This window comes from Cervus canadensis, chromosome 23, assembly GCF_019320065.1.
Source record: "Cervus canadensis isolate Bull #8, Minnesota chromosome 23, ASM1932006v1, whole genome shotgun sequence".
NCBI classification, from domain to species: domain Eukaryota; kingdom Metazoa; phylum Chordata; class Mammalia; order Artiodactyla; family Cervidae; genus Cervus; species Cervus canadensis.
In genome coordinates, this window is record NC_057408.1 from 692,249 (window position 1) to 713,576 (window position 21,328).

Sequence of the window (21,328 nt, forward strand, 5' to 3'; positions counted from 1 at the left end):
GGTAAATAAACTCTTTTCCAGAGAGATACTATAGACATTGATCTAATCTTTGTAAAATACTTAGCTTTATATACTGACATGGAGTAAACCTTCAATCAAAGTGAGTTCCTCATTTAAAATAAAAATGTTCATTGTGGTGGCCCTATGTTATAAGCAAAAGGGTATATTCTGTGCAGTAAACTTTATTAATCTCCAACACAATTATTCTTTTTAAGTTTCAGTATAAAATAAATAAAACTTCAAATATCCAAACTGCATGGCACAATTCATATGACTGCTAGTAAAACTTTTATTTTTATAACATTTTATATTTTGCAAATACCTTTCATGGATATTCTCTCATTTGATGATTCACAGCTGCTCATTCACTGAATAATATAAAGCTGTAGCAATAATATTTTGTAATAAGAGTTACCTGTATTCCAACTCAAGAGCCAGCTGCATCATTTCAGTCTTAATGTTTTGTTTGGCTGAATCAGATTTCCTCTACCAGAAAGTACAGAGTCAATTTGTTCTCTCAAAAGCTCAAATATTAAAGGTAGGAAAGAAAAGTCTTTATCTTTAAAAGGCAGCTTGCAGGTGTCAGTTAAATTCGCTGCCACCCACAGATGCTTAACCTGGAGAAATCAGAAATAATGGAGGATTAAAGATTACGTACCTACAGTAATTTTGGAAAATGAAGGAGTATCTCAGGTAGAAACATGATCTATTAGCCCAAAACTTTTCAAGTTACATACTATAAATATTTGAAATGTTTAACTTCTAAGAAGGCAAAGGAATTATTTAACCCAGTACAGGAAGAGTGGATGAGGAGTAATGGGATGACAAACATTAATAAAGAGAACATTTCCTCAACCGGGAGAATAGCTAATGCAAAGTCTTTGCTTAAAACAGAGACTCCTTGACTTAGAGGAGTTAAAATAAGGTGGTGCCAAAGGGCAGGAGTTGATGGAAAAGTTCCACTTTAGTTCTTGCGATTTTCGACCTACTGAGAGTACTCTGAGTGATTGTAATGGTTCATTCAGCAACTATTAAACTGGTTTGAGTGAACTGATATGAAGAATAGTCATAAATATAAATGTTGATGCTTCCCTGGCATGTTGACATCCACTTTTGCTGCTTTTCTTATTCAACACCACCTAATGAATTCACCTTATTTTGCCACTTTTGTTTATGTGACAGTCAGATATTCTGTATTATCTGTAATTCTGTATTATTGAGGGAAGGGAGAGTCAAGAGGTAGGGGCAGTGAGTAGGAGGAGGGAGAAAGGTGGATGTTAGGTTGACTTTCACATACTTGCTATTAACTGACGGATGTAAACACTGCCCCCAACAACCAGCACTAAGACTGTGCCCTCATTTGTACATACAGGCTTCTTGCCAGTTCCTTTTGCTGAATCCTTGTCACTAATCCCAACTTAGTATTAAATACAAACAAAGAAGAAAACAAGAAAAAGAGGACTCAGCTCACTTTAGTCCCTCAGTTGTGCCTAACTCTGTGACCCCATGGACTGCAGCACAGCAGGCTTCCCTGTCTATCACCAACTCCTGGAGCTTACTCAAATTCGTGTCCATCAAGTCAGTGATGCCATCCAACCATCTCATCCTCTGTCATCCCCTTTTCCTCCTGCCTTCAATCTTTCCCAGCATCAGGGTCTTTTCAAATGACACAGTTCTTCACATCAGGTGGCCAAAGTATTGAAATTTCAGCTTCAGCATCAGTCCTTCTGATGAATATTCAGGACTGATTTCCTTTAGGATGGACTGGTTGGATCTTCTTGCCATCCAAGAGACTCTCAAGAGTGTTCTCCAACACTACTGTTCAAAAGCATCAATTCTTTGGTGCTCAACTTTCTTTATAGTCCAACTCTCACATCCATACATGACTACTGGAAAAACCATAGCCTTGACTACATGAAACCTTGTTGGCAAAATAATGTCTCTGCTTTTTAATATGCTATCTAGGTTGGTCATAGCTTTTCTTCTAAGGAGCAAGCATTTTTTAATTTCATGGCTGCAGTCACCGTCTGCAGTGATTTTGAAGCCCCCCAAAATAAAGTCTGTCACTATTTCCATTGTTTCCCCATCTATTTGCCATGAAGTGATGGGACTGGATGCCATGACCTTAGTTTTCTGAATGTTGAGCTTTAAGCCAACTTCTTCACTCTCATCTTTCACTTTCATCTAGAGGCTCTTTAGTTCCTTAATTTCTGCAATAAGGGTGGTGTCATCTCCCTATCTAAGGTTATTGATATTTCTCCCGGCAATCTTGATTCCAGCTTGTGCTTCATCCAGTCCAGAATTTTTCATGGTGTACTCTGCGTGTAAGTTAAATAAGCAGGGTGACAATATACAGCCTTGATGTACTCCTTTCTTAAATTGGAACTAGTCTGGTGTTCGATGTCCAGTTCTAACTGTTGCTTCTTGACCTGCATTCAGATTTCTCAGGAAGCAGGTCAGGTGGTCTGGTATTCCCTTCTCTTTAAGAATTTTCCACAGTTTGTTTTGATCCACACAGTCAAAGGCTTTGGAATATTCAATAAGTTAGAAGTAGATGTTTTCCTGGAACTCTCTTGTTTTCTCGATGATCCAATGGATGCTGGCAATTTGATCTCTGGTTCCTCTGCCTTTTGTAAATCCAGCTTGAACATCTGGAAGTTCACGGTTCATGTACTTTCGAAGCCTGGCTTGGAGAATTTTGAGCATTACGTTGCTAGCATGTGAGTTGAGTGCAATTGTGTGGTAGTTTGAGCATTCTTTGGTATTGCCTTTCTTTGGGACTGGAGTGAAAACTGACCTTTTCCAGTATTGTGGCCACTGCTGTGTTTTCTAAATTTTCTGGCATACTGAGTGCAGCACTTTCACAGCATCATCTTTTAGGATTTGAAATAGCTCAACTGGATGGAATTCCATCACCTCCACTAGCTTTGTTCATAGTGATGCTACCTAAGGCCCACTTGACTTGGCATTCCAGGATGTCTGGCTCTAGGTGAGTGATCACACCATTGTGGTTATCTGGGTCATGAAGATCTTTTTTTGTACAGTTTTTCTGTGTATTATTGCCTCCTCTTCTTAATATCTTCTGCTTCTGTTAGGTCCATACCATTTCTGTCCTTTATTGTGCTCATCTTTTCATTAAATATTCCCTTGGTGTCTCTAATTTTCTTGAAGAGATCTCTAGTCTTTCCCATTCTATTGTTTTCCTCTATTTCTTTGCATTGATCACCGAGGAAGGCTTTCTTATCTCTCCTTTCTATTCTGTGGAACTCTGCATTCAAAGGATTCTATCTTTCCTTTTCTTCTTTGCCTTTCACATCTTTTCTTTTCTCAGCTATTTGTAAGGCCTCCTTGGACAACCATTTTGCCTTTTTGCATTTCTTTTTCTTGATGATGATCTTGATCACTGTCCCCTGTACAATGTCACAAACCTCCATCCGTAGTTCTTCAGAGTCATACTATTTCTGTCCTCTAATTTGTCAGTCTTGAAGTTGATAATGAGGTTTTCCAATATCTAGATATGTTTTGAAATGATTTCATATGCGTGAGGTACCTAGAATATGCAAACTCCTAAAGACACAAAGTATAATAGAGGTTATAGGGACTGAGAGGAAGGAAATAGGAAATTTCTGTTTATAGGCACAAAGTGCTATTGTGATAATGAGGAAAGTTGTGGAGATGGAAGGTGGTGATAGCTACACCGCATCATGAATGTACGTAATGCCACTGAATTGTACACTTAAGCATGCTTAAATGGTCAGTTTTATGTTTACATGTCTTATTGCAATAAAAAGTTATTTTTTATTTTGAATGTTAACTCTGAAGTCAAGGGATTAATCTGGACTGATTTCCTAGCTATAGGAAATTTTTTCAAGAGCAACTTATTTTCTAAACTCTCTAGACATCCAAATCCTTCTCTAATGCCCCTTCTTTCCATTATCACCACCAATAACTGTCTAAAACTTAAAAACTATTCTGTGATATTTATTGTAGCCATTTTTGTTGTTGTTTAGTCACATTTGACTCTTTTGTGATCCCATGGACTGAAGCCTGCTAGGCTCCTCTGTCCATGGGATTTCCCAGGCAAGATTACTGAAGTAGGTTGCCATTTCTTTCTCCAGGAGATAATCCTGACCCAGGGATTGAACCAGCATCTCCTGCATTGGCAGGCAGATTCTTTACTGCTGAGCCATATATTAATTTAAAATTTATGGGTATACTAAAATTTATGAAAGAACAATTTATTCATTTGCTAATTCATATAATGAACATATTAAAGCATCCGTTGGTCAAGATTTTATTCTAGGTAGTATAATAGATGATGCTGATGGGTGCTAATTATGAGTAACATTAGTCTCTACACTAATGAGCTTACTATCTATTAGGAAAGATAAGACATGAACAGCAACAATTGAAAAAATATATGCTGAAGATGCTACAGCTTTATTTAAGACAATACCTTACACCTGAATATTTTTAAAATTTGGCACACACATTTGCATAAAAGGAGGCAGATTTGTTTTTAACAGTGAGACTTCATGGAGAACTAAAATTTTATCCAGGCCATAGAAAATGATGGTTTCGTTTATTCCCATTTTATACTTTATGTAGACTTTGCATAACCATATACAATTCAGCATTTTTTAAGAATTATAAATGTTATAGTTCAAAAAGTAGCCATGAGATATGGAATCAGACCTAGATTTAATTTCTAGTTCTACTGATGACAAACGGATGATTAAGGGAGAGTTATTTAATCTCTTGGAGTTTCAGTGTTGTTTCCCAGAAAATGGAGGCAGTAGCTCCCTACCGTCATATATTGATGACTGAGATAACATATGTAAAGCACACAGATGCAGCAATTGCTCAATAAATATTAGCCGTCTTCTCTAGCTGTGATTGTTGTAGCTCAGTTTGCTATGACACAATGCTGATTGAATCTATGATTTACCTGGTGCGATCCCTGGGTCTGGCACACCAGTCCCGATAATAAAATTGTTCCTGTATGAAAATATAATTTGGCTCTCAGTGATCTGTGTTTGATAATCCTTTCTGGTACGGTTTCCAGGAACATGGCTTGATGAAAAACAAGGACTGTCTTATATGAGGGTGTGTGAATACATATATTCATATGTAATATATATATACACGTTTGTACTATTTTCAAGTACTGCATTTAAGTAATGCAGTCTAGTGTCTCGCAAAGTGTTAAGAGAACAGGGTTCCCACCAGATGTGTTTGAATGACTGGCTATCAATCATTTGTAATTAGCACACTGTATGTAAATTTATGCAACTTAAGTGCTTGAAAACAATTTATTCTTGTAAGTAGATTAAATTGTCCTTTTTACAATCCTGTTTACATTCGTAATTTACTTAACAGACCCTCATTTCATTGATGGTAAACTTTACCCCTTCCCAAGTTCAGATTCTCTCATTTTGGCTATGTGCCATCTGAATTCATTAGGTTACATTGTACTAAGAAAAAAAAGGTGGAGTACCAAATTCCATCAATCAAGTGCTGGCTGTCAGTGACAGGAAATTGGCACAAGCACTGGGACCCCTGACCAGATGGTAGACATCTGTGCTTTTCTCATTGGCAGGGCCAGGTCAACAGATAGGCCTCAAAGAGTCAGGGCCCCATAGGTGGAAGGCACCTCAAGACTGTTAAAACATTTGGGTTATGAACACCAAGGAAGAAATTGACACCTTGGGATGCCTTCAAGTATTTTTTTAATTATGTCATAGAAGTTAGGACAGGAGCCAAGTCTGATCTCGATGGGTCCTAAGACTGGGTTAGTACCTGTATCTTCAGAATGGATGGGAAGATACAAAGGAGCAATCTTCCAGAAGGTTATTCTATTAGAAAGTGTCTTGGGAGGGAGCCAGAGGGACTTTGGCTCTGATCTGATGTGGGAACTTTGACTACTTCAGAGGTTAGGATGTTAATTTCTGTGCACAAAAAGAACAGAATATACTTTCTGCTTTCCCTACTTTTCAGGGGCATTTTGAGTGTTTCATGAACTGAAGGATATAAACTTACTTCTTAAATCCAGAGAGAAAAGGAGAAAACATCCCCTTCATCTACTTAAATCCCAGTAACATATCATGACACAATTAAGCATTTTGTCCTCCAAGAAAGTCACCCCATTCTTGCCATGCAGGTTGGGCTTTCCAAGTCTGGGGTGTTAGAACCTCTAAGATCTAAAAAGGTCTTACACTGTTCTTGACTCTGTTCTGCAATGGTAAGGAATTTGAGTACAAGAGCCTTGTCTTTTCATCCTTTTTCACAGGAAGATGCTAAATAAAAACGTGTTAACTGATTCATAGCTCTGACATTTCCACTCATATTCACAGCCCACTCGGTTGCAGTACTTTTCCCTCAAATCTCTGGCTGAAATCCTGTTAAAAGGACAAGCAGGATATTTCCATTCTGGGGCCTTGTCAGTAAGCATCAAGCCCTGCCAATGCCCACGGATGAATCCTTGCCTCTTTTGTTCTGTGAAAGTAAAGGGGATGCATCAACAGTCTTTTGCACTCCAAGAAAGTCATCACTGAGCTTCAAATTCTCTTGCAAATCTGACTCTCTCTTCTTAGACTGTTGATATTGAATTTTTATAAACAATAATGATAAGAAGGACGACAGGAGAGGTAGAGAAAGATCCCTTAAACTTGTGATAGAAGAAAAAAGCAGTGGTCATCAAAAGTTAGAGACTTGAAATCTAATTCTAACTCTATTTTTAACTAGCTCTGTAACTTTGAAGTTATTTCAAGAATCTGAGCCTCAGTTTCTTTTCTTCTGAAAAGCTCATTCTGACTAGGTCTTCTCCAATGACCCTTCCTGTTCTATTACTTAATGATTCCCAGTGGAAAAGGTCACAGATAGAATATGTAATTAGAGAGTATGAAATGGACAGGGAGGCAGGCCAACTCTTACACTCCTTTCTGAAAATAAATAAACAAAAATACCTCTACAGCTATTTATATGTTAACTTTTTTCCTTTTAGTTATATTGAGATATAATTGACACATATCATTGTATAAGCCTGAGGTATACAGAATAATGATTTGGTTTACATCATTAAATGATTATTATAATATGTTTAGAGGAACATCCACCATCTCATACATATATAAAATTAAAGAAATAGAAATAATATTTTTCCATGTGATGAGAACTTCTTAGGATTTACTCTCTTAACTTTCATATGTATTAATTATATTTATCGTGTTGTATATTATATCTCTAGTACTTATTTATCTTACATAAGGAAGTTTGTAGCTTCTGACTGCCTTCATCCAGTTCCTGCTGCACCAGAACACTGGACTCTGGTAACCAAATGTCTGATCTCTTTTTTCTATTAGTTTGTTTTTGAAGTGTAATTGACCTATAACGCTGTGTTCCTGTTACACAACGTGGTGATTAGGTATGTCTATACATTTCAAAGGGCTTCCCAGATGGCGCTAGTGGTAAAGAACCTGCCTGCAATGCAGGAGACTTAATAAGATAAGGGTTTGGTCCCTGGGTTGGGAAGATCCCCTGGAGGAGACAACGCACTCTAGTCTTTTTGCCTGTAGAATCCCATGGACAGAGGAGCCTCATGGGCTACAGTTCATGCAGTTGCAAAGAGTTGGACACAACTGAAGTGACTTACCACACACACATACATTTTAAAATGGTCACTACAATAAGTCTAGTTGTGGTACATCATCATACAAAGCTATTTCACAGAATTGACTATATTCCTCACACTGTACATTTCATACTAATGACATTTATTTTGCAACTGAAAGTTTGTACCTCTTAATCTTCCTCCTATTTGTTTTCTCCCCCTACCGCATTTCCTCCGCCAACCATTGTTTGTTCTCTGTATCTTTAATTCTGTTTGTGTTTTGTTATATTTGCTAATTTTCTTAGATTTCACATATAAGTGAAATCACACAATATTTGCCTTTCTCTGTCTAACATTTAGTCTAGTGTGATAACCTCTAGGCCCATCCTTGTTGTCACAAATGACAAGATTACATTCTTTTTTATGGCTGAATAATACTCCATCACATGTATATGCTACTTCTTTTTCCATTTGTCTGTTGAAAGGTGCTTAGGTTTCCTCTATATTGTGGCTACTATAAATAATTCTGCAATGAACATAGGGTTTCATATACCTTTACCAGGGCTTCCCAAGTGGCTCAGTTGGTAAAGAATCTACCTGCAATGCAGGAGACCTGAGTCCAGGAGACCTGAGGGTCAGGAAGATTCCCCTGGAGGAGGAAATGGCAACTCACTCCAGTATTCTTGTCTGGGAAATCACATGGACAGAGGAGCCTAGTGGGCTACAGTCCAGGGGGTCACAAAAGTCGGACACAGCTTAGTGACTAAACTACCACCACCACCATGCTTTTTCAGGTTATTGTTTTAATTTTCTTTAGATAAATGCCCCAGAGAGGAATTTCTGGATTGTATGGTAGTTCTAGCATTAATTTTCCAAGGAGGATCCATACTGCTTTCTGTAGAAGTGGAACCAATTTGCATTCCCACCAATAGTGCATGAGGGTTCTCTTCTCTACATCCTAGCCAACACTTCTTATCTGTTGTATTTTTGATAAAAACCATGCTGACAACTGTGAGAGAATATCCAATCGTGGTTTTGATTTGCATTTCTCTGATGATTAGTGATTTTGAGTACCTTTTCAATGTGCCGGTTGACCATCTGTACGTTTTCTTAAAAAAAAATGTGTATTCAGATCCTCTCTCATTTTAATTGGGTTGTTTGTTTTTTAAATTTTTTCTTAATATATATATACTTTATTTAACTATAGTTGACTTAAAATGTTTCAGGTGCACAGTTAAGTGATTCAGTTATGCATGTACATATATATATATATAATTTTTCAGATTATTTTCCATTATAGGTTATTATGAGATATGGACTGTATACAGGATAGCTCCCTGTGCTATAAGGCAAACCTTTGTTGCATATATAGTTTTTTAAATTAAAAATCTAGCATTTCGTTCATACTAAGTCAAACAAATGGAATCAAAATGTTATAAATTTTTAGTCAAAAATTCATAAGTTTTCTAAACTATATATATTATACACACTATTTATATATATGTATAAAAAGCTTTGCTACTGTGCTTGATAAAGGCTTGAGAAAGAACATAAAAAAAAAAAGAGGAGATGGAGAAATTAGAAAACGTAAACGAAACTGAAGCACTGAATGTGAAATAGAAAAAGTGAAATCAACTAGATAAAAGTTAAAGATTATCATACAATCCAATTTTTTAAAAATATGGCTGCTCATTAGAAACATATCTGGAGCTTAGGAGAAAAAAATAATACCTAGACATTTGTATTTTTCAAAAAATTCCAAGATAATTCTGATATCCATCTGGATTTTAAAAAGTGATTACAGGTTTTTCTATTAAATGGTAGTTTTGGTGATATAGAATTCTATTATTCTGTTGATCAATCATGATACACTAGTATTAAGTAATAGTTACATAATCACAATAGTAAAAGATATTTATCAATTTTCACAATCAATAGCCAGACAAAAATTAAAGATAATGCAATTGCAAGTCATAATGGGAACATGATTAACCTAACAATATAAATTATTGCATACAATGTGGGGGGGTCAAGCAGTGTGATGTGGTAAGTAGAAGTGCATACATGCACATGTTTTCATCTTCCCAGCCAGTCTATGTCTGTTGGTTGGTGCATTTAATCCATTTACATTTAAGGTAATTATCAATGTGCATGATCCTATTACCAGTTTCTTAGTTGTTTTGGGTTTATTTTCTGTAAGTCTTTTCCTTCTCTTGTTTCCTGACTAGAGAAGCTCCTTTAGCATTTGTCGTAAAGCTGGTTTGGTGATGCTGAATTCTTTTAACTTTTGCTTGTCTGGAAAGCTTCTGACTTCTCAAATCTGAATGAGAGTCTTGCTGGATAGAGTATTCTTGGTGGCAGGTTCTTCCCTTTCATCACTTTAAATATATCAAGCCATTGCCTTCTGGCTTGTAGAGTTTCTGTTGAGAAATAGCTGATAAATGGATGGGAGTTCCCTTATATGTTATTTGCTATTTTACCCTGTTGCTTTTTGTTGCTTTCAATACTTTATTTTTGTCTTCAATTTTTGTCAGTTTGATTACTATGTGTCTTGGGGTATTCCTCCTTGGGTTTATCCTTCCTGGGACTCTCTGAGCTTCCTGGACTTGGTTGACTATTTCCTTTCCCATGTCAGGGAAGTTTTTAGCTATTAATTTATCGAATATATTCTTGGGTCCTTTTTCTCTCTCTTCTCCATCTGGGACCCCTAAAATGCAAATCTTGGTGTGTTTAATATTGTTCCAGAGATCTCATAGGCTGTCTTCATTTTTTTTTTTTTTCTTTTCATTCTTTTTTCTATATCCTGTTCTGCAGCAGTGATTTCCACCACTCTGTCCTCAAGGTCACTTAACTCTTCTGCCTGTTATTCTGTTATTGATTCCTTCTAATGTATTGTTCATCTCTGTTTGTTCTTCTAAGTCTTTGGTAAACATTTATTATATCTTCTCCATTCTGTTTCTGAGATCCTGGATCATCTTCGTTATCATTATTCTGAATTCTTTTTCTGAAAGTTTGCTTATATCCACTTCATTTCATTGTTTTTTTCTGGGGTTTTATATTGACCCTTCTTCTGGGAGGTAACTCTTTACTTTTTTTCATTCTGATTAACTTTCTGTAATTTGGTTTTTGTTCCAGCAGCTGTGGTATTGTGATCTAGTGATTGGTCTACTCAAGTTATTTACTTCATCTTGCTTCTTCTCTCTGCCCTCTGGTGAATGAGGCTAACAGGCTTCTGTAAGCTTCTTGATGCGATGGACATGGAGGGTCTTGCTCCGATGGCTAGACCCTTGCTCCAGTAAAGCTTTAATCCAGTTATCTGTTGATGAGTGAAGTTGTGTTGCTCCCTGTTAGTATTTCAGCCTAACAACTAGAGGTGATCCAGTCTTGGGGTCTATGGGCTCTATGGTAGGGTTAGTGTGACCTCCAAGAGAGCTTACACCAAGGAGGACCTTCCAGGACTGCTGCTGCTGGTGCCCTCATCCCCATGGTGAGCCTCTGCCAGCCCACACCTCCACAGGAGACCCTCCATCACTAGAAGGTAGCTTTGGTTCAGTCTTCTGTGGGGTCACTGCTCCCTTCCTCTGGGTCTTAGTGCATGCAAAATTTTGTTTGTGCTCTCCAAGAGTAGGGTCTTTGTTTTCCCCAGTCCTGTGGAAGTCCTATATTCAAATCATAATGGCCTTCAAGGTCAGATTCCCTGGGGATTTCCTGTCCCTTTGGCAGACTGAGAAGCCTGATATAGGGCTCAGAATCTTTACAACAGTGGGAGGACTTCTTTGGTATTATTATTCTTCAGTTTGTGGGTCACCCACTTGGCGGGTATGGAATTTGATTTTACATGTATATTTATCAAAGATATTGGCCCGTAATTTTCTTTCTTTTCATAGTGTCTTTGTCTGGTTTTGGTATAGGGTGATGGTGGCATCACAGAATGTCTTTTGGAAGAGTTAGGAAGGATCAGTATATTTGATGTATGTTTGATAGAACTTGCCTGTGAAGCCAGGCTCTGGACTTTTGTTTGTAGGGAGTTTTTTTTGTTTGTTTTTTAAATTACAGATTCTATTTCACTTCTAGTGATTGGTCTATTCAAGTTTTTTATTTCATCTTGGTTTAGTTTTTGTGAACTGTATGTTTCTAGGATGTTGTCCATTTCTTCTAGATTGTCAAATTTGTTGGCATTTAATTGTTCATGAAATTAAAAGCAAAAGTTGTTTAGTCGTGACCGACTCTTTGCGACCCCATGGACTATACAGTCCATGGAATTCTCCAGGCAAGAATACCAGAGTGGGTAGCCTTTCCCTTCTCCAAGGGATCTTCCCAATCCACGGGTCATACCTAGGTCTCCTGCATTGCAGGTGGATTCTTTACCAGCTGAGTCACAAGGGAAGCCCATAATTGTTCATAATATTGTCTTTTTATGTACTTCTGTGGTGTCAGTTGGGATCTCCTTTTTCATTTCTTATTTTATTTATTTGAGTCCTCTCTTATTCTTTGTGCACTTGGCCAGAGATTTGTTAATTTTGTTTACTCTTTCAAAGAATCAGCTCTTGGTATTATCAATTTTTTTTCTATTATTTTTTAATCTCTATTTTATTTTCTTTTTGATTTGTTATCATCTTCCTTCTGCTGATTTTAGATTTTATTTGTTCTTCTTTTTAAAATTATTTTTGGTGGTGGGTTAGGTTGTTTGAGATTTTTGGTTTCTTAAAGAAGGCCTATATCACTATGAACTTTCCTCTAAAAATTGTTTTAGTTGCATCCCATAGATTTTGTATGATTGTGTCTTCATTTTCATTTGTCTCAAGGTAATTTTAAATTTCTTCTTTGATTTCATCACTGACCCATTGGTTTTTTAATAGCATGTTGTTTAGTCTTCATATAATAGATTTTTTCTCATTTATTTTTCTGTGGTTGATTTCTAGTTTCACGCCCTTGTGGTCAGAAAAGATGCTTGAAATAATTTGTATACTCTTAAATGTATTGAGGCTTGTACCTTGTCCTACTATGTACAGCTCCACATTTTATACCCCCCTCATATTTACTGTGTTTGATGTCATATTTTACATCTTTTTGTTTTGTGACTATAGATGACTTAACTACATCTTTTAACCTTCTTACTACCTTCATATGTATTTTATTTACTACATTTATTTTATATTTGTAGTTTCAAGTAAAATTCTTCCTTTCATAATTTTCAGATTTCTAGGTGCTGCCTTTTCTTTTTCACCAAGAGAGATCCCTTTAATATTTCTCCTAAAGCTGGTTTTACAATGCCAAACTCTTTCAGCTTTTGCTTATTTGTAAAACTTGTAACTTCTCCATCGACTCTGAATGAAGCGTTTCCAAGTAAAATATTCTTGCTTGTAAGATTTTCTCTTCCATCACTTACAAATATAGCATGCCGGTCCCTTCTGGCCTGCAGAGTTTTTGACGAAAAGGCAGCTGATAGCCTTATGGGAGCTTCCTTGTACATCACTTGTTGCTTTTTTCTTGCTGCTTTTAATACCCTTTCTTTAATCTTTCCCATTTTAATTACAATAAGTCTTGGTGTAGTCTTCTTTGGGTTAATCCTGTTTGGGACTCTTTGTGCTTTCTGGACCTAGATGTTTCCTTTCCCAAGTCAATGAAGTTTTCAGCTATTAATTCTTTATATAAAGTTCTCTGCCCCTTTGTCTCACTTTTATGCTTTTGAAATGTTTATACTGCAAATATAAGTATGCTTTATGTTTTCTCAGAGGCTTCTTAAACCATTCTTATTTCTTTTTAATCTTTTTTTCGGTTCCACTTCAGTGATTTCCACTACTCTTTCAGCTCACAATCTGTTCTTCTGTATCATGTAATCTACTTTTGAGTCATTCTAGTGTATTTTTAATTTCAGTTATTTTATTGTTCATCTTTGTTTGGTTGTTCTTTATATTTCCTCTTTGTTAAAAACTTCTTACTATGTGCAGTCCTCAGCTGGGTTCTTCGAACATCTTGTGATCATTACCTTGAACTCTCATAAGTTAGACTGCTGTCTCCATTCCCTTAATTCTTCTGTGGTTTTATCTCTTTCCTTCATTTGGAGCGTATTCCTATGTTGCCTCATTTTGCCTAATTTTCTGTTTTTATTTCTATGTGTCAGGCAAGTTGTTTATATTTCCAAACGTTGCAGAAGTCATCTTTTTTAAGAGACATCCTGTGAGTGCCACCAGTGCATTTACCTCTGATCAGCAGAGCTATACGCTCTGGGAGTACCCCCTATGTTGGCTGCATATGTCTTTCTGTTGTGGTGGACTGAGTACTGTAGATGGTCATGTAGGTATAGCTGATCCTTAGTCTATCCTGCCTGGCTCTTTCTTGTGCAAAGGCTGCTATACTCTGATAGGCAGTGCCGTTCACAAGGTGGCTTTCTGTAGAGCTCTGGAGCATCCTGGTACTAGTGCTGGCCCACTGGTGGGCAGAGTTGGGTTCTGGTGTGCACATTTTAGGACCTCTGGTCTTGGATCTGTTGGTGGGCTTAAGTCAGTTTTTAGAGCTCTATTCTAACAAAGGTAGAGATATGTAGATAAGCAATACAGAAGGCTGATTTATTTGCTTGTTTATGTTTTCATTCATTTTTTCATTGATTTATATATTAGCTTCTTTAATCAATAAATATTTATTGAGCATCTATTTTGTACCAGGTTATATTATAGTTATTGAGGATATAGGTATACATAGATATATACATACATAGATTAAAACCTTGTCCTCCATGGAATTTACATTCCAATATTCAAATAGCAATAAATACTAAACAAATAAATAGATAATATGTGAGATGAGGTAAGAAATCATTTAAAAGAAAAAAGTAGGGTTAAGATATAGAGTCAGGAATGGGGCAGATGCTATTTTAAATGTACCTGGTATGTTGAGGAATAACAAAGAAACCAGTAGCTGGAGCTGAAAGAACAATAAGGAGAATGGTAGGAAATGGTGTCAGAACAGCAGCAGGGCCAGAAAATATAGATTTTTATAGGATGGTATGTGTTTGAGCCTTCCTCTGAGTGGAATGGGAACTAGTACTGGATTTTGAGTAGAGGAGTGTCATGATATGATATTTTAGAAGGATTATTCTGTTGCTTTTTAAAGAGTACACTGTATAAACGCAAGGGTAGAAGCAGAAAGATAATTTGGAGCAATTTAAATAATTCAGAAGAAAAGGAAAGGAAACAGCAATGAAAATAGAGAGAAGTGGTCTTGAATCTAAATATATTTCTAAGACTGGGCTGACAGAAGTTATGAGCTGATAGAATATGTTAATAGATTGGATGTGTGTCCTCAGAGAAAGACAGATGTCAAAGATGACTCATATTAAGGAATGACTTAAGATTTTTTGGCCTAAGAAACTAACTGGTAGAATGAAAATGCCATTTGTTTGATGAGGAATAGAATGAGAGCACAAACATTTGGTGGAAGGTTTCAAATCAAGAGTCCTGTTTCAAGCATATAGAGTTTGAGTTCCCTGTCAGACATTCAAGTAAGGATGTCCAGCAGAAAGTTACAGACATGAATCTGGAGCTCAGAGAAAGGTCAGAGGTAGAGACATACATTTGGGTATCATCAGCATGTAGATAGTGTTTAAGGTCACGAATATGAATGAGTTCACTGGATAAGAGAAAATAGAGAAGATGATCATGAACCAAGCCCTAGAATCCTCTAACACTTAAATATCAGGATGTTGATAAGAGAGTGATCAGCTCTGTCATATATTGCTGGTAAATCCAGCAGGATGAGGGATTTTACTTAGACTCCCCATTGTGATGCAGGTGACTTTTTCCTCCTTCATATACAATTGTTTGTTGTTGTTGAGTCACTAAGTCATATCCGACTCTTTGTAATCCCATGAACTGAGCATACCAGGCTTCCCTGCCCTTTACTATCTCCTTGAATTGTGGTTCTCATCAGTAGACTTTCTTACAGATTTGAATGTGAGAAATGACTACTAAAGTGAAATCAAAGTATGAAGATTTAGAACTGGCTTCTATCTGGTATGTGTGTTTGTGTGTGTGTGTGTGTGGTAGAGGCAGAGAGAGAGAGAGACAGACAGACACAGAAACAGATACAAAGAAATAGAGATATATAGAGAAGAACAATAGAATCAGACATTGTCCCTGGCTTTGAGGACTTTGTCTATAAAGGAAGACAAGAGAACCACTAACTTGTGTTCCTGTGGATTCAAAACATGCTTAAATAACTGCCTGCAGAATTTCAGAATAGGAGTGTTAGGGGATCAGACAGGTGCTATGGGGCTGGAAAGATCTATAATGCATAAAAATTATTGTGTCTTCAGGAAAACTAAGGAATTTATCTTTAGGAAGCCATGCCTCAGAGTCATTTCTTGAGTTGTGTTATTATGCTCTAGTTTTTGCCTAAGAATATCTAAAGCTGTTCCATTGTCTAGAGAATAATTTCTCTCCATGGCACTGGCTGGCTTTCAGGGTTTTTCAAAAATCCCAATCAGTCCTTATAACTATTATAATTTATAGCAAGCATTCCCTTCAAATTCTTAGATTGCTAGTTATCTACCTATCATTCATTAATTATCTTTTGAAAAAAATTATTAAGACTTTGTTTATAGAGCAGGTTTATGTTCACAGCAAAATTGAAGGGAAGGTACATAGATTTCCTATATATGCCCTGCTCCCACATATGTATAATCTCCCCCATTATTGGTATCCCCCACCAGAGAGTAATTTGTTACAACTGATGAGCCTACAATGACAAATCATAATCAGCCCAAATATGTACTTTACATTTCACTCTTGATACTGTATATTCTATTGGTTTGGACAAGTGTATAATGTATCCATCATTAAAGGATTATATGAGTGTCTTCACTGCCCAAAAAACCCTCTGTGTTGCATGTACTCCTCTGTCCCCTTAAACTGTGGAAGCCACTTACCTTTTCACAGTCTCCATAGTTTAGAGTATTGTATAGTTGAAGTCACACAGTACCTATCCTTTCAGACTGGCTCTTTCACTTAGTACATTTTCTGCATGCTCTTTCACAAATTGAATAGCTCACTTCTTTCCAGAATTGAGTAATATGCCATTGTTTGGATGAAACAGTTTACCTACCTACTCACTTACTGATGAATACCTTGGTTGCTTCTAAATTTTGGTAGTTACGAATTAAGGTGCTGTAAAATCTATGTGCAGATTTTTATGTGGACCTAAGTTTTTAACTCCTTTGGGATAATATTAAGGAACCCAGCTGCTAGATCAAATGGTATGAGTATGTTTAGTTTCGTAAGTAACTGCCAACTGTCTTCCAAAGTGGCTGTACCATTTTGTGTTCCTACCAGCAATAAATGAGAGCTTTCGGCTCAGACGGTAAAGCATCTGCCTACAGTGCGAGAGACCTGGGTTTGATCCCTGGGTTGGGAAGAGCCTCTGGAGAAGGAAATGGCAACACACTCCAGTACTCTTGCCTGGAAAAATCCCATGGACGGAGAACTGTGGTGGGCTGCAGCCTATGGGGTCTCAAAGAGTCGGATTCGACTGAGCAACTTCACTTTCACTTCGGCTTTGTTGTTCTACACTTGTGCCAGTGTTTGGTGTTGTCAATGTTTGAATTTTGGCCTTTTCAATAGATATTATAAGTATCTCATTGTCATTTTAATTGTCTTATCTGTTAAAAAGTGTGTGTCTTATTTCCTCAAACAGATTGCTAGCTATGCAACAAATGAGATATTATTTTAATTTTTTTTCTGTCCACTACCAGAAATTGTTGTTAAGTGGATACTTAATAATGCTATTTAAGTGAATGCACAAAAAATACCAAGTACATTCTTTACCTGCCATTCCTAGTGTTTACCCAGATGTAATACAACTCAGAAAAAGGTGAACAGAAATATTTTGGGGATGGTAGATAAACACTGGTGAAGTATTTAGCTCTGTGTTGTCTAAGTTTAAGCAGAATATAAATGAAGAAATTTAAATCAATATTTGGTGTGTACATTTATTTGTGTTCAGAGAATTTCATAAAATTTCTCTTAAAGCTGCCCTCCTTCTTGTCAAATAAGTCATGACTTGCACAAAAAAAGAAAAACAATGCCTTGACCCACAGGCTTTAACTAGCAAGATTAAATAACTTATCTTCTAGGCTAGGACAATTCTGAGAAAGGGGATGCTAGTAACAATTACACCAGATAAGCAGACATGAACCAGGGCAGTCTCAGAGACTCCTTAAGGGCCAGGGACTCATTGGAAAATGGATAGAAGCTATAGTTTCTTTCTCTAGAAAAATTTTACCTTAAGTTCCAGTGTATACTCAGCCTGTCCTGATTCACTGATTAAAAATCTCTGACTCATATGACCTCATGTCCATTTCAATGTGTTACTCCTTCAATAAACTGACACCCCACGTTAAAAGGTTAAAATGGTCTTCAAAGATCTCTATACCAGAAGGAAAAAAAAATGGATATTATTTTCTGTAGCTGGTGTATGTTTTCAACCAAAATGTTTATAAAGTTTATTTCTGTGGAGCAAATCCTACTTTCTAAAAAGAAAATTCTACTTTTTTGCATTTAAAAGTAGGAGATAGGCTCCCATTTAGGGAAACATAATTAAGAATATTTTCAGTCTGTAAGAGCACAGTAATTACTTTTGAAATAGATCTATACTTTTCCAAAAGCAACCCTAAGTCCTTTGTCCTTGAAGTCCTTTAGGCCTCCTGAAAAATTCAGTTATCAGACATGACTTAGCCCGCATGCACACACGACCTGTGATGAGGTCTGAGGGAGCTTGGTTACTGAACAGCGTCACGCCAGTAGGTGCCACTTCACAGGCTGGCCTTTTCTGGGAAGAGTTCGTCAACTTTACATTTTTGTGATTTCAAATTTCTACAAAGGGATTATAATAATCTCACTACAAAGTTTCAAACAAAGCTTTATGTGTATGTACTCTACTCAGTCTGTTCCTTCAGCTTTCTAGCTATAATGAGCAAAAATGTGCAAGAAGCTGTCATAGCACGCTGCTAGTCAGCTGTCCCAAAAGATGTCAATGCTTCTGTACACACACACACGCGCGCACACACACACACACTTACCCCCCCACACACACATTTTTTGGGAAAGGCTTTTACATCTTCAGGATTTTTTAATGATAATTTTTTAATCATAGAAATTTTGAAATCTCACACAGAAAATAGAAAATGTTTAGATTACCCACAGTTCTATCAGAGATAATCACCACTAACATAAGCTTATGGGTTTATCTATTTATTTTCTTATATATGGAATATACATAAAGGAAAAGCATATGCACATATAATCCTCTGCTTGTCTCTTTTCAACTCATATAAATGTATAGACACTTTCCAAAGATTAGAATTTAGAGTCAGAAAAGACCTTATGATCTCCTTCCTGTTTAACGCACTTTCTTTGAAGAAATTAAGACCTAAATTTTGCACCAACTTTTTTATTTTTAAGTGAACAATTAGTCAATGAACTTATATTTTCAGCAAGTAAGCTATTTATTAGTATATATGTAATCCCAAATTTAGATGTTATGGAATAATTCAATAAATGTATATAGACTATCTACTAGTACTTGAAAGATAGCAAAGAACTTTATTGTGAATTATTTTCTTTAATCTCCAGAATGCGAAAAATACCACTATTATTATAACTTCCATTTTAGACATTAGGGAATTGAAGTTTAAACAGGTTGAATAATATTCCATAAATCATATAAGGAGGAAATGGATGCATTGGAATTTGAAATTTAATGTTCTGATCTCAAACCTCATGTTGCTTTTAGTATAGTATTGTAATCCAGGTAATAAGGAGTTGATTTTTAAGTGATCTTACAATTTTGCTGAAGAGACAAGATATATTTGTCAGAATGTATGACGAGACAGATAAACAAGCAAGAAAAACTAGAATTTATGAATATTCACTAGAGGTTGAACATTGTGCTAATGAATTTTCTTGCATTGTATGATAAGAACCTCACCACTAAGGTGGGAACTGTTTTCCCATTTTACGTGTGAAAAAACTAAGGCTTAGAGAAGTCAAATAATAAATCAATTAAAGAACTAAGATTCAGCCCCAGATAGTTAAACTACAGAATCATTATGCTGAATAATTATGATCGAAATACAATGAATTTTCTTCACTGAACAACTTGAAGTTCTGTTTGAACCATTGAATCTAATGTATTTCCCAATGCTGGGAGTGGTGGAAAGAAGCTTCAAAGGCTGTTGATAATCAAAGAGGGACTTAAACTGGACTTTGACATTGAGTAGCAAAAGTGGATGAAGTGAGAGTAAGAACAGAACTCTTGCCACTGCAAATGTGGATAAGAGCAAGAGAAAGGTAGAAACGAGAAAGAATATGGCACTTGAGGGAATAGTAAGGCAACTCCAACAGTTAGGAGCCTAAACCACAGCTGGAGTAAGTGTTTTGAGCCATATTAGGAAGGGCGAGGAGTGTCTGGATGAAGAGTTTGGGCTTTGCCATTAAAGAACTGAGAGCCACAGGAAATTTTTAAGTGTGAAAGTCTGACAATGGTGTGCCATTGGGGAGGCATGTCTGGAAGGGAAGGATATCCAGGTTAGTATAATTGGCATTGAACAGGAGCAGCTGTCAGGGGCTTCAGCTTAAAAGTTCATCTTTGGTTTTGCCTACAGAGTTAAGGAAAGAATCATTGCTGTCCATGGTTCTATTGCGGCTACAGCCTGGGGCAAGACTGGAAAAAAATAAATGTCAGCCTGATTTCTTCTGTTGAGAAGCAAAAAAGAGAGCATAAACTCTGCTCTGCCTTAGCAGTGTGGGTTTTAATATTCACATTTCAATAGTTCTCAAACCGGAATGCGTGTCAGAGTTACCTGGGGCACTTTTCAACAGCACAAATGCTCCAGAGACACACCCTGGAAACTCTGACTTAGTTTCTTAGTGGGGAGCCCAAACAATGGAAATTTTGAAAGCTCCCAAATTATTCTAATGTATAGCAATGGATAGAGAAGCATAGCTGCAATGGAAGAAGTTAAAACTAATACAGTGTGTGTGTCTTATGGTCTTAAAACAAAAACTTCTTTCCAAATCTATTGTTTAAACCTGAGCATCCAGCCTCTTACGGTCAGAAAAAGATGGCAGTATTTTAGAAGACATCTTTGGATATGTTCTTTTACATTTCTGTGAAACTTTGCTGCAGAAGCCAAGAGAAGAAATGAAAAAACTTAATTGTCTTGTCTGTGATTTTTCCTTTATGTCTCTCAAATATATGAATACAGACGCTGATCTTGTATGCAAACTTAACATTCAGACCTACTTTTCCGGCTCATCTTCTTACTGTTCCTCCACAAATGTTCTGTACTCATTCAACATCTATTGTGTTCTCAGCAATTGGTGCTCAGTGCAAGTTGAGACACTTTCTTTCCTCAAGAAACCTTTGGCTGAATCAGTGTTCAGGTCTCAGTCAAGGCAAGTCTTAACCTCTTTCATGGGTCTTTTCCCTGGCGGACTCCACTCTTGAGAGTGTTTTAGCTCTCCTCCCTCAAATTTCAAGTCCTCAGGTACCTTTGTATCCTGCTCACAGCAGTTGCTCCGGGAACCTTTTCTAACGGTCTTCTATGATAAACTTCTTCCTGCATTCATCACTCTTAAACTCCACTTGTGGGTCCTGATGCTTAGGTCATAGCACACTTTCTCTTTTTTTTTTTTTTCATTTTCTTGCCTACTCATAGTAATT